Source organism: Cyprinodon tularosa, unplaced genomic scaffold (genome assembly GCF_016077235.1).
Source record: "Cyprinodon tularosa strain WSP-4 unplaced genomic scaffold, ASM1607723v1 ctg219, whole genome shotgun sequence".
Lineage (NCBI taxonomy): Eukaryota > Metazoa > Chordata > Actinopteri > Cyprinodontiformes > Cyprinodontidae > Cyprinodon > Cyprinodon tularosa.
In genome coordinates, this window is record NW_024038819.1 from 472,333 (window position 1) to 487,181 (window position 14,849).

At 39.2% G+C, this 14,849-nt stretch overlaps 1 protein-coding gene across 5 annotated transcripts in view; it reads left to right on the forward strand.

The window, feature by feature from the left end:
• si:cabz01090165.1 (uncharacterized protein LOC100333421 homolog) overlaps positions 1–12,629 on the forward strand; it is a 472,423-nt gene extending 459,794 nt beyond the window's left edge. For 3 of the 5 annotated variants that reach the window (XM_038285977.1, XM_038285976.1, XM_038285978.1), the window contains 2 exons: positions 4,572–4,619; positions 11,550–12,629. The gene's annotated coding sequence lies outside the window, so the exon portion shown is untranslated. Of the gene's footprint in view, positions 1–3,821; positions 3,951–4,571; positions 4,620–11,549 lie in introns of all 5 variants that reach the window. The other 2 variants (XM_038285979.1, XM_038285980.1) reach the window with 2 other exon arrangements.
• Positions 12,630–14,849: the final 2,220 nt, after the last annotated feature.

Consider the following 14,849-nt stretch of genomic DNA (forward strand, 5'->3'; position numbering starts at 1 on the left):
TAAATCTTTAAGAAAATCGGTTTTGTTTTTGCATGTTTTATACCTATTTATTTAAGAAAACAATTCTGCAAAACATAAGAAGCTGGAGTTCAAAGGATTAAAATATGCATTTGGAAGGACAACCAAAGCAGAAAACGTCTTGAGCTTAGTTTATTCTCTCCCTCCAGGCGAGGAGTTCAAGCAGAAGAGAGGGAAACTGAGATCATCTGCAGTGATGTGGGCGTTGCTCTGATCTGATCTGAAGTGAGTGGCCCAGGCTGCTGAAATAAACAGCTTAATGAACCTAAAGGCAACAACTAAAAAACCACAAGAAATACAGAACCTTTGAAATATGGAGACCATTGAGGTGTTAGAAACCCATCTGAGCATTTCATGGTTTCCACCTCCAGGAGATTCCAGAAAGCAATAATGACTTTTTTTTTTTTTATCATCATTGTTACTATTATACACTGCATCAGGCCACTTTATTAAACTTAATTTATTGATTCAAAGTTTACCAGCTCTGATAAAAATACTAAGAAAAACTGTGCTGTATGAGTCACACATTGTGCAGTAAATATGAAATCAATACCTCACATGTATCTATGATAACATATTTTAATGTCATATTATGAAGACTTAATGTTTGCACAAAAAAAGCCTGGTTTAATTGCTAAATGCTGGAAGGGAGTTGAGCTTAGTATCAGAGTTATTCAGGTCTGTGACACTTCTAGTTAATTAGCAGCTTTGTAATTAATTAGTATTAATTAATCGCATTTTCTTGAATAAAAAAAATATGAGACTGAATTATTTGCTTATTTTGGTTCAAATACATGTTTGTTAACAAGTTGATCAGTCAATAGTCAATTAAATCACATGCAGAGCTGAACCTGTGCTGGGACTGTTGTTGTTAACCTTGGGTCTAATGCACAAATGTCACTTCATACTTCAAGCAAAGTAATAGTATAGATCATCAAATTGTAGCCGCCATTTCTTGTTTCTTCACCTTTCCTCTGATCAACCTCAATAACACCATTGTGGACAGAAACGTCCGGACAGCTGTTCAAAATCTGGACAGCCCTTAGACCTCTGGACGTCATTACCCAACTGAAACACACAGGCATTATGAAGTGTAGCTCTCTGTGTCTTTTGGGAATCACATTCAGCCAACAGCTGAGGGGAAGGCGCATTTAATGTTCCTGTATGACAGTAATCAAAAGTAGCAGTCAATAAAAGGCACTTTCTCATCAGAGTGTCCAACAGCACCTTTTTCCAGACAAAAGGGAAAGAGCAGAAAATTACTTAATCAACTGCCCTGGACTAACACATTAAACTAACTAGTTTAAACACAGAGTTTTAATTGAACATATTCACCTGTGAGCTTAGTGTATTTAATATTAAATATAATTAACAATTACAATAAAAGCAACACAGTAAATATCAGTCAAATAAAAAATAGACATTTCTAAACGGGAGGTTACTGTTGCACATGGGAATTGTTTTCCTTTTACAATAAAAGCTGTCTTCTCGAAATAAAAGTTGTATAGCTGTCCTTTAGAATAAACGTCAATTAACGATCTATGAAAAAACATCACACTAGTACTTAATCTGGAACAGCCTCCTGGAAAAAAAACAACAACATATTATGCAAGTTACACAAATGTAGTGAACAAACAGCTGAATCATTCTGTATCCTTTTCCCTCTTCCTTACTGCTAGCAATATTTGGACAGCACTAACCTTGGTGACCTCTTATGTACGACCAATTTGATTAGTTCAGATGGAGTGCTGATGTAAATTCTCTTTAACTTGAATTTGAAATGTCTTCTTTTGTTGATTTACTTCAATTGATTTTTTTTTATTGTTAAAACACTGAAAAGTGTCTGGATCATGATGTCAGAAAAGATGACGGCCCAATCCAAGTTCTCCTGTCTATCAAATTATCTGTGGGGAATAACTTGGTGCATGGTGTTGGCAGCAGCCTTATAAAAAAAAAATAAAACTAAAATTAAACATAGTATTTTAATCTCCTCCTTTGTGGGTGAATGTGAGACGAAGAAATGAAGACGACAAGATGGACAGACAGCTGCAGCGGGAGTATATCAGTCAGAGAGAAAAACATCCAGAGAGACAGAAGGGAGGATTACTGATGGACTATATTTAGACTTTGAGTGAAAGAGAAGCAGAAACAAACAGCAGAGGGAAGTGAAAAGAAACAACCAAATGTCCAGATGAGTCACTGAGCCTTGGAGACTGTTATTGACAAGATGAGATGGAGGGATAAGCAGAGAGGGAGGAAGAGGTGGAGGAATAGAGAGGAGGATTTAGACAAGGATGAAGAAAAAAATGCCACAGAGAAATGCGCAGAGAAGAGCACAATTCAGGCATAAAGACATTATCGATTCCTCCATTTTCTTTGATGCAGGCGTGTCGAAGCTCTTGTTCATGCTGGCTGTTGTTAGCAGTCATTTTTTATAACCAAATCTGTATGTCGAGATTAACAGCTGACCTCTCATCAGTACTCCTCCTCATTACCTTCAGCTTTAATAGGACTTATTGTCAGATCACTCAGCCATGTTCTAAATCAAAACAGTCAACATCACAGGTGACAACTGTCTGTAGACACCTTCTGGTTACCTGCTGGAACTTCACAGCTTAGAAATGATTAAAATAGCTGAATGTCACTTATATAACAGGGAGTAAAAAATAGGGACACTAAGTGATTTGGATTAAAAGCTTTCAGTGTTAACCCTTTCATCTGCAGCCCCACAGCAGGGCGCTTTCTTCCGATTCTTTGATTTTTTCAATTTCAGCAGCTGCATCCTCCAAGGATCCAGTTTATCTGGACTGGGTCCTTGGAGGTCCGAGGAAATAAGGAGGCAGCAAGAGTTTAGCTATGGATTCAAACACCAACCTGAACATGGCACTTTGACACTGCTGTGCCATATGGCATGATCATGGTCTATGGAGATTGGGAACCAGTGTCCATATTTCATCTTGACATGATGAAGTGGAATCAGCTGTGGAATCTCTGCAAATAATGTTTTATTTACCTGATGGACTTGCATTGTGAATTGGTCTGAAAACATTCCAATTTCTCTAAATTAGTGGAAAGCTAATTTGATCATATCCCAAATTCTGCTAGATAAACTTTGGTTTTCAGACATAAAAATCCTTAAACTGTAATATGGTTTTTCAACCATGTTTCCCTTTCCTCTTTGTACAAAGTATTTTAGTTTAGGTGATTGGTTTGAGTTTTGTTATAAACTCTTAAATTTTGAACAGAAGTTGTGATGAATTTATTCCATGTAAGTGCAGAATTAACTGCTAGAGCTTGAATCAGTCTTTCATCTATTGTTCTAAGACACAACTAGTAGGGCGTGTGTTCATAAACAATATACAACAGCCAAAATAATATCTGATTAAATAAGATATTTCACCAGCCCTACCGGGGAGGGCAATAAGCGTCTTTAAGTATCAGAAATATAAACTCCCAGCTGGCTGGGAATTGAAAAGAACATAAAATCTCAACAACACCATGAAATATTTATTTTTAACTGTTCGTAAAACTTTTGAAACCTCTGTGTTTCAGATCAGAACAGACTTTAGGTGTCCCTGAAGTAGTACAAATTGCTGCCCCTCATTTATCATGACCAAAACTTTCACTTTTCAGGACTACGGTGTCTTGGCACATCTTTCGGAAGTGAAGGATTTGTTTGGTTTGGTAGAGTAGTGATTTAAAATGACTGTGAATCTACCTTTTGGATTAATAATAAAGTGTGTTTGGAACCAATTGGTCTGTATTGCTTTATTCTTCCTTTTCCTGTCCTCGTTGAATCGTAGAATGAGGAGGACTTGTTCCCTTCATGTTTTACCATCAGGCAATTGGACAGCGCCAAGGCAACAGTTACGGGAACCAGAACATTAGCTGTAGGTTTTGAGAAGAACCAGTGGAGCTGGAGCTGCTCTACGGTCAGAGATTTTCCACTCAGCAATATTTCTGAATCACAGACCTTGTTCTTTGTCCTTCATTACAAACAGCTTCATGCTAACAGTCTAAATTCTAAACTATTTTCCCCAACAGACTGTCGCTTACTGTATAAGCAGCAGTCCAGTTCCCAGCCGGGTTTATAAACTCGTCCAAGAATGCAGCTCAGCTGGCAGGCTGGGGCTGAACCCAGGTTCTAACTGGTTCCAGATTAGTTTCTAGTTTAAATGAAAGCAGCTTATTATTTTGGTCCAGCAGGTTTTTAGTACTAGACCCACTGCTTCGGCAGAATAGAAGTACTATAAGCAGGTACTGGTTTGAAGCTAGAACCATAACCAGTTTGGTTTATTATTCAATAAACTCTCTAAATGTTGGTTAGTCCTCTGGACCTGGTTCAGGCGTTTCAAGTTCTTCCGGTTCCTTACAGTTGATGCTTTGTCACAGGTTTCAGCTTTTATTGCTGATGATTGAAGATGAATCATATCCAAAGAAACAGCCAAGCTGTCTGAATACAGAGTGACTCCACAGCCTGAAACTTTCCTGGACTGATGGACAGGAACCGATCCAAATGTTTATTCCTTCCTTTGCTTTCTTATGTTTTTCAGATTTACCCACTCTTTGCATCAGTGCTGGAGAGAGAGGAGGAGGAAGAGGTGAGAAATGAAGCAAACACCTAGACACACAAACTCAGAAGGGGGAGGGAGAGAAGCTCCTGCAAAGCTTCTCCAGGGGGAAAATGAGGACCGGTGCTTTAACAGAAAGTGCAGAAAAAAGGGGGAAACGTAGAGGAGCAGATTTGGTCCTGAGTCGCTCTGCTCTAAGTGTTCTGTTAATGTGAATCAGTCTTTGTAAACAGCGTCACTCCTTTTTATAGGCTCATTATATAACCGGCCGCTCCAGCACAGCTCTCACTCCATTATGTAAGCTTTCTCCTCCATTACTTTCTCATCACTTTATCTTCTTGACACCTTTTGACTCCATCCTCTTTCTCCTCCTCCAGACTTCTCTCCGTTCTTTAATCCTTTTTGTTTCTCTCCTCCCTTCCTTCTTGCTCTCTTCCTGATTTTTTTCTTCTTTGATCTCATGCCCTCCCTTCCTGTTTATGCTCATAATCATTTCTCCTTGTCCTTTAATTCTTTTATAGTGTCTTCTTTCTCTCCTCCCATCATTTTATTTCTGTTTTCTCCTCATCTTTCATCTTATTTCTCCTCCTCTTCAGCCTGTCCTCTCATTTTTAATCATAAACTCTGTCCTTTCTTATCTCAGCCTTAAACAGTCTTTGATTGTTGTTCTTGTCTTTTTCTGAATCTCAGAGCCTCTTTTTAAAAAGACTTAGACTTAAACAAACTTTATTGTCAGTTTGTATACACAGAATGTATACAAAACTATATTACGTTGCTTACAACAGTGAAATGAACATTAACATTATAAAGTGCATAATTGATGAGAATGTAGGAACAGTATAGGAGAAAATGAAACCAGTTTAAAAGTCATTGTGTAAAAAGGCATTAAAATAGAAATGTTCAGTGCAGTGCAAAATAAATTCAATTCAGTTTATTTCTATAGCACCAATTAACAACACGTCATCTCAAGACACTTTACAGTTCAACCAAATCATACAGACAAATTAATTCAAAGTTTTCTATCTAATGAAAACCAGTTGATTGCATCGACTCATTGACTCTTCAGCAATCCCTCACACCAAGCATGATTGTAGCGACAGTGGAGAGGAAAAAAACTCCCTTTTAACAGGAAGAAACCTCCAGCAGAACCAGGCTCAGTGTGAGCGGCCATCTGCTGAGGCTGACTGGGGTTCAAGGAGACAGAAGCAGAGATATGAAAATCATCTGTAAAAGGCGACCCCGTCCAGGAAACACACAGCCAGGCAGACGAGCTCCAAGCCAGCTCCCATGTCAGAGGATGAAGAGAGCACATCCAGTTAGTCAGTCAGAGAAACAGGACTACACTGGAAAACAGGACAATCTCGAACATCTCTAAACAAAGGTGTTGATGGCAGCAGCACAGCTGATATTTCTCTCCAGGATGGAATCACAGCCAAACAGGAACAGACCAGATGAAGCTATTATGAGAAAAAGCAGATTCTGCAGATTGGGAGAATAGAGATAGAATGAAGCAGAATGATGAAAAAAGGGGTCCTTATGTCCACCAGAATACTAAGCCTGTAGTAGCATAACTATAGAGATAGCTCAGGATAACCTGAGCCACTCTAACTATAAGCTTTATGAAAAGAAAATGTTTAAGCCTAGTCTTAAAAGTAGACAGGGTGTCTGCCTCACGGACTAAAACTGGTAGTTGGTTCCACAGGAGAGGAGCCTGATAACTAAAAGATCTGCCTCCCATTCTACTTTTAGAAATTCTAGGAACCACTAGTAAACCTGCAGATTGAGAGCGAAGTGCTCTGTTTGGGACAGAAGGAAAAATCCACTGGGGTAAATTTCTGAAGGACTGGTGTGGACATGTCCCCACCAACTTTGAAATGGGTGGGGACATGTCCCCACCAATAATTTGTGCATATGTATTCAGCTCATTTACTTTAGCCAACAACAGTAACGCCAGGACGTGCCTGGCTGTGTGTGTTCTGAGAGTTTTTAGTCAGCGTTTCTGTCTCGCTATCCCGCTGCTCCTGAGTCCCGCCTACTGATATAACATCATTGTATCCTATGTCCATGGCTCCACGTCTGTCACTTTATGATAGAATATGATTGGCAATCGCTTTTCACCTCGTCATCAGTAGCTACATGATTGGAGGAGAGACGACACACAGTAGCACTCGTTAATATTAAAAAAGTATTAGACGGGTTGGTTTAACAAAAAAAAAAAAGATGCCACCGAAAAAGTCGTCAGACATACGGAGCTTTTTCAACAAAAAAAAGCAACAGAGTGTAAGTAGCCTTGACAATTAGTACTGTAATGCAATAAGTTTGACAAAAGCAGGTGTTAAAATAGTGTGTTATTTGCTAGTTTAAAAAGCAAAAAATCTCATTTTTTTTTAAAGTCACTTAAAGAAACCAGTCTATCTGTACATTTTAATATTTTTATTTTGTTACTGTTGCATTCTCAGCTATATGAAAGCACTGAATAAATGTATGGCGTTCCAATAAGTGTTTGGGCTTATTTTTAGCTAAATACAAAAACTTAACAAAAGCCTTTAAATCCTGTAACTGCAGGTTCATCATCCCCAACCCTTATAGCAGAGTAACCAATTAAAAATCAGCGGGTCTGAATAAAGAAAATCATCAACCAGTAAAGGTCTGTAGACATTTCTAATGATCTGTTACATTAAACAGAATTTAACACTGAAATAAAACAAGGTGTTTATGCATACATGTTATACATTGAATCTTTTAATAAAAAAAAAGAAGAAATTTTTTTCATTTTAAAATCTAAAGTGTTTTTTTAAGTAGGAAACAACAATAGTTTGGTATACAGACAATTTCCTGATTCACATGTTTTATAAAACACCTAAACTGACCGTTTGTTGTTTTCTTTCTTTTTTCTGTCTTAATGTTGGCAGTGGGCTTTAGGCTGCCCTGCAAGGCTTTAAACCTGGGTTTGAATGGAGACTAAGCCATTCTCAAGCACATATCAAGGTGCTCATTTTGAGCCTGGATCCAGATTTATTTTTTATTCTGTTCATGGTGGAGAATCCTGCTTCACAGCAGCAGGTTGAGCCAAACATCCTCTAAATGTGCAGGTTCTGATCCAGTCCGGTCATATTGATCTGGATCCGGATCGCGGTCCGCTTATGACCTCTGCCTTATAGTGTCCCCACCAATTTTCATTACAAAGGTTCCACCTTTGGAACAATCAGATCTCTGATATAAGATTGAGCACATATAAAGCTTTAAGGCTTTATATGTGAGAAGAAGGATTTTCAATTCTATTCTGAATTTATCAGGAAGCCAATGAAGAAAAGCTAGGATAAGAGAGATATGATCTCTCTTTTAAATTTTCATCAGAACTCGTAATATGGTGCAAAATACAGTAGAACATTGAGTTGTGTCCTATTTAAAAGGATTATAAAAGTTTCAACTACGTGGGTAGTGTAAAATAATGTCGTAGTTGTAGTCATAGCCAGTTTAGAGTTTAACAGTCTGATGGCAGCGAGTAAAAAGCTGTTGCAGAACTTAATGGACCTGCAGTGGATGCTAATCTGTCTGAATTAATTGTTTTTGACAAACGGTTTTAGAAGATTTTTTTATTAATTACCAGCAGGAAATAAATGTCATTTAACCCGAGAGAAACGGAGATGAGTGATTTCTACATCACCACTGTCAGATTAGGATCTAAAGGTGACTTTGTATAATATACACCTGTTTACACAGATATTCCACCTTTCTGTAATCAGGCTGCTTTTTAAATTGTTTTTGAACTTAAAGACTTCTTATGTTTTGCTGGATGAATAATATGGTATTTTCCATTTGAAGGTGTTTTTGTCTCTCCTATTGTGCCATTTCACTTTTGCAGTTTTTGTTAGTTCATAAATCATCCAGCATTGTGTGTACCTGTAAGCTTTTTTCTGTCTACCTGATTTTCCAGTGTCGCACCTGAATTTCTATTCCGTGGAATGGTAAAGGTATTTCGATTCTGTCCTAAGGTAGTTTTTTTCAGATTAATTCACTGGGGGTTTAACATTTCTAACTGTTAATGGGATTCAGTTTAGCTGATGGAACCTGATCAATTATTTAAGGGGGATAAACAAATCACTCAGGCTCTAGGAAGACAACAGACCTATCCTATCCATCAAGCCTCCAGTTTCTTTCTGTGGATGTGTTCCTCTTCACCAGCAGGAGCTGATTGTAGTGTGTTAACACAGATGAACCACAGAGAGGCTGAGGCATTGTTTTATTTAGAATCGGGAAAATAGATTTTATCATAGAAAAGAGGAAATCTTATCTGGGATTAAACATCCTCATAGAGGGCGAAATAAAACTGGATTATGGTATATAAGACGTCTAATTGGCTCCTTCACTCTTGAAACACTTCCAGACAGATGCGTCTGCTTTCTTATCAAGAAGTTCTAATCCCCTTTTTTACTAAAAAAGAGTGTTGAAAAATCTTTGGGCTTTTGACCTCTGATGACTCTGTTTGATTGCTTTTTATCCGGCAGTGAATTAATTTCATCAATCAGTCCAGAAATCTCACTGCTCTTTGTTCTGACGGTAGTGAAGAGTGCCCCCTGCTGGCATCCAGAGGGGATTACTGCAAACCTTTGAGGCTTCACAAAGCACAGAGCAGTGCTATGCAACAGAAAATAAAAAGGGTTGAGGTGTTATTTGTTCAATGAAGCCTATGTTTCTAGAAAGAGAAGCAGCTGGTTTCCAGGGCAATATATCAGCATAAAATACATAACAAACACTGATCTATCAGCACAAAAAGATGTCGTCTTCCTTTCTGTGATTTTATTCAGTAACGGAGGACTGTTGACCTTGGGTCCATAAACCCGGATATTTTAAGGACATCCCAAATAAAGACCAAAATCAAATTTCGTGAAAATTAAAACAGATTTCTCCTCAAGGCCGACTCCAGACATAGATTGTCCAAATTGATATGATTTTAACATTTAGATTTTGCAGTCAAACAAAAAACACAATAAGACATCATTTAAAGGATTGCTTTCAGTTAAGATGGTTTTACATTATTATATTTCATCATTTAGAAGAAGTTTTAGAGTGGGACTGTAAATAATATACACTAAAAAAGATCTAGAGAAACTGTTTACACCTAGTTAATGATAAGAACCCTACCTTAGACTCTAACTGCTGGGGTTCTGCTCTGTTTCTGGTATCAGAGGATATTCAGAAAGCATTGGACAACAAACAGAAATATTCAGACCAAGAATCCAGCAGACAGGTCAGAAAGAATATCCTGGAAAAGATTTAAGCAGGTTTGGTATTAAAACAGTAGCCTGACGTAGTCCGACTCAATTCTAGTCAGAATATGAGTCTGATACTGCTCCATAGAGCTGTGATTATGGGGCGTGTTTTGAACGAACCAGGGAAAAAATGCCTCTGTACTCAATTGGATAGACCTACAACCAATAAGAGCAACGGAGTGCGTGACGTATCTTAAGCGAGGCATAGTTGTTGTCCACAAAAATCAAAGCGTGCAGTTGCACGCCTAGAATAAGAAGATGAGCCTTGATCGCGTTTCTCTGTTCCTCTTTTAAAATTAATTTGCTGTCGATATCTTCTAGAACAGACCTAATAGCAGAATCTACTCACCCAAACTCTCCAGCGGCAGCCATTATTGTTGTCACCCAAGCGCGCTTTGGTCACGTGGTTGATAACGTTACTCTTGATCATCTGTCCATCATCGTATAAAGCCCGCCCTGACAATTTGATTGGATCGCCTGACAGTGGGCTTTAATACTCGCGCTACTATGGAGCAGAGCCAGACCGAACTTCCCCGAACTCAAACCTTGTGGGCGGGACTAAGTTCGGACTGGCACCCAGGCTATTAAAACAGCCCCCCCAGAGCTCTATTCAATCCATCACCTGAGCATCGAGACAGTATGGACCCCTGCAGACCTACCAAGACATGGATGCCCACGTATACTGATGGGCTGGACAAGGAGAGCATTGGTCAGAGAAGCCAAGAGGACCACAGTGCCTCTAGAGGAACTACAGAGATCCACAGTTAAGATGGAGAATCCTTCTGCAGGACAGCTATTACTAGGAAACTAGGCAAAAACAAAGGAAGTTCTGTTTGCTGGTTACAAATTACCATGAAGGAAACACTGCAAACATGAGGAAGAATGTACAATGATGGGGATGTTCTGTCAGATGAGCATAGCCGGTCAGACCAGCATACCCATAGTCAATACCTGTTTATACTGTTAGTTTATCAATTTCGTTTTGTGTGAAACATAAACTTTAAACTACCTCAACAGGCGTGTATCCCTTTAGTCATGTACAAAAATAAAATTGAATTACTTCGTTTTTGGTGATTTTTTTGAAGCGTATGGCAATCTCACCTTAAATTGTTTTTTTGTTTTTTTTGTACATGACTAAAGGGATACACGCCCATTGAGGTAGTTTAAAGTCTATTTTTTGTAGAAAACTAAAGGACGTCTTGCACATGCATATTGACTGGTCTGACAAGGAATGCTCATCTGACAAAATAGCAGCATCATACAGTGGGGAAGTGGTTCTGAGTGGATGGGGGATTGAGGGAGCTAAATCGATTCAAAAATAAACCAAACTCCAAGGACCAAAATATAAAAAACAACTCACATTTTCAAATCTTCTGCATCCAGTCTAACAAAGTTTGAGATGTTAACAGGTTTCTACAGAGCTCTGACTAAGGGGGCCTGATTAAAAATGCACACCACACTATTCAGATTTGTATCTATTTTATGTTAGATTTCAAATAAACAGGCTTTTTTTACTTTTAATAAACTGCTTTGCTTTGGCCTATCAGATAAATTCCAAAAACCCGACACTGAAGTTTGTAATTATAATGTGACGTGGAGAAAGCAGAACGTGAGGGAACTTCTCTGGAAGAGTAACACTAATCAATGGGACCTCTACACAACTCTCTTCTTTTCTTGTCTCTTTCAGGTGCTCTCTGGATTCTATCATCACCTTCAGGGAAACGTGAAGAACCTTTGAGCAGATAAAACGAGCCTATCCAACTTGTGGACGTTTAGACGGATGTCCGCCCCTGGCTATGTTCTGTCCTTTGGATCAGAGGACTTTCTGATGGTCAGTGCTGACCAAGGAGAGCTCTGCACAACGTGTGTTGGATTCAGACTCTGGGTGTGACCGTTGGAATCCAAACATGATTAGCACCTGGAAGGCCTCTGTGACCATCAGTAAAACTTTTCAAGATGTTCTCAGATGTTGATGGCACCTCTCATATCCTCTCCTCATTAAACAGTCATATGCCAAAGGGTTACAACAATGCATTATGACATTATTTGTAGAAATCTCTGACTTATGAAAGCACACCTTTTATTTTATTTACCCTGTGTCAGGCCTTGGACTAAGAAACAAGCACACTGTCAACATCGTCTCAATGCATTGATAAAAATACTCAGTCGATGTAAAGTTGAACTTCTATGGCACTTTAAACAAGTTTTCATTTCATCTCTGCCCTCTCTTCACACTCTCCCTGTTTAAGGAACAAAAAATAAAGTTTTTTTGTTATGGATGTGGAAGATAATGTTGAAATAATTGATATGTTTGTATCCATGGTGGGTTGGTTCTCTCAATGTTGGAGTAAAAGAAAATATCAAGTTTTTGTTTCCCGAAGATGAAGCCTTGAGGAGCTCAAAAAATAAGCATAAAGCACACGTAAAACTGCACAAACCGGAAATGTTGAACTTGAACAATGATGTTTCAGTTGATGGCAGTATTGGGGGGTCGATGTATGAAGGGGTTTTAAAAGATGGTGGGAGAACCCGCGTTGTCTCCTCCTTCCCTTCCTCTCTCCTTTTGCTGTTTGACAGTGTCTGTGTTTGTATGTGACATACACCTAACAGTCTTCGATGATTTGATAACCATAATTTAATTTGAATATAACAAAACAAACAAAAACAACAAAAAAAACACAGCAACATGTAAAATGGGAATTTTATGCTTTCATAGACACAAATATGTGGATTTATAATAAAATAAAAAGGTATTTTTCTTGGGAAAGTTTCATTTTCAAATTTCTGTTTTGTTGTGATGGTGTGCTTGAAAGATACATATATATTCAGAAGAATAATTAAAACATTTTTATTTACTGAGTAAATGAGCTGATTTTGAGCTTTATTTTTGCTTTAAACACATAGACAACCTGTCTGCTTGGAATGTATGATGAGTACTCAACAAGAAGCCTTTCATTCAGGCCTTATGGATCATTGTCTTTTCAAACAACACTTCAGGCTTTGATTAAGATTCCATCTAGCTATCGCTGTGTTTATCTGAAAGAAATTAGAAAGAATGGGTTTCAGAGGTCAATGTAGAGGTCAATGTATTGCCGACTCCTCTCTGATCGTGACCCCTCTCTGTTATGATCTTGGTGCTGATGACTGGCTTAATTATTCCTTTGATTCACATGTCTAACTCTGCCTGGTTTCTAATTGCTGCTTATCTGATCCACCTGCTCCTGCCTCTATTTAGGTTGCTTGCATACAGTTAGGGCCAGATTATCTCCTTCTCTCGTGCCAGTAGGGAAAAGGTTTTTAGCGTACCTTAGAGTTTCTGGTTTCCTGAGCCTATCCTGCCACTGAGCTTCCTCCTGGACTCCTGGACCTCTGAGCCTGCCTGTTCCCGTCTGAGTGGTTTGCCTGAACTGTTTTTTTACTCCTGAACCTCTGAACTTGCAGATTCCTGTTTTGATCTGTTTGCCTGACTTGGCTTCAGACTTCTGCATGTTGTCTAGGGCTGCAGCACCTGGGAGACTCTGGGTGGTGCCCAGCACATCTTGTTGGCAGAGTTTCCTGTGATAGACACCCTAGCCGCTGTACTCCTATCATCCGTTTTTTAAATAAACGCTTGTTTTTAATAATCCTCTGTTCTGAATCATGACAGTATCCTGGTTGAGTCACAGTCCTTTAGCAGCTGACTTATAAAATAGTCATAATTTCTGTGTCTCCAAGGTCCAATGTGTGGATGACATTCGGTCTGTGAGACCAGCTGGATGGGGCTATGTAGTGCATCACTTAATTTCTCGCAGTTAACACACTCTGGAGAGGTGCTACTGATGTGCATTTGTCATGATTTTATTCTAAGATCTGACCCACATACAGGAAACCAAACAGAGAGACCATGGGAAGGTTTAACAGGTTTATTGAGAACTGGTAGAGATGGGTCCAGTGCTGCTCTGAACACTGGCGAACCGGGACTGAAAAGTGAAGGGGCAGTTCCTGTGGTTAGTTCAGGCTCAGTGGGAAAATTGAGCGTCGATTTGCAAAAGGGAATAAAGGCAGCGGGACTCATGTTTCCAGTAAAAGGTGTCTTACTCTGAATCCAGTCAGTGTGGGTTGTTCCAGTAATTGAGTTGCTTGTTGGAGGGCGGACAGGGTTTACCCAGGTTGAGGTGTTTCCTTGAGGAACGGAGGAGCTGACTGCCACTTAGATTTCCAATGGTACTTGAGAGATTAATCCCCTGCTCAGTGTGAAGCTCAAACAATCCTTTGGGGAAAAGTAGATTCAAACCTCCAGTTTGAATCCCCAGCTAAGTTTGAAGCTCATGCGATCCTTCCAGGGGGAGAAGGTCTAAAACATCCAGTTTGCAGGATGACTTCCTGCCGAGAGGCAGAGACAAAAAAAACAAGGTTAGGTTTAGGTTGACAAAAACTCAGTTTGACTCAGCAAAACTCAGCTTGGCTAGAGTACCCAAAAATGGCAAACACTCTGGCGTTGAGGTAGTGGCAGTCAGCAGCTTAAGAGGCCTACGGTAATGAGGCAACCATCAGCAGGTGTGTGAGAAGACCAAACGAGAACCAGCCGCCACCTGGTGGTGGAGGGAAAACAAACAAAAACACAACCCACACAAACTGGATTCCTAACAGCATTGAGACAGAACCAGTTACTGGACTTCAGCTTAAGGTTTTATTTCCAGACTCAAACATGCCTAAAAACTGATAACACCAAGAAGGGATCACACAGCAGCAATTTGCTTCTAAGTTCAGAATAGCATGTTTCTATGCACTTTTTTATATTCTTGGTTCCAAGTTTCACTAAACGTCTCCTTTGGTCCTTTGTGAAAGTATAGTTTCTGCGACAAAAGCAGTATGATCTATTAGCTCTTTGTTTGATGGTCTTTGTCTACATCAGGGGTGTCAAACTGATTCCAGAAAGGGCCGTGTGGCTGCAGGTTTTCTTTCCAACCAAACATAGCACACCAGACTCCATTCATCTCATCAAGTC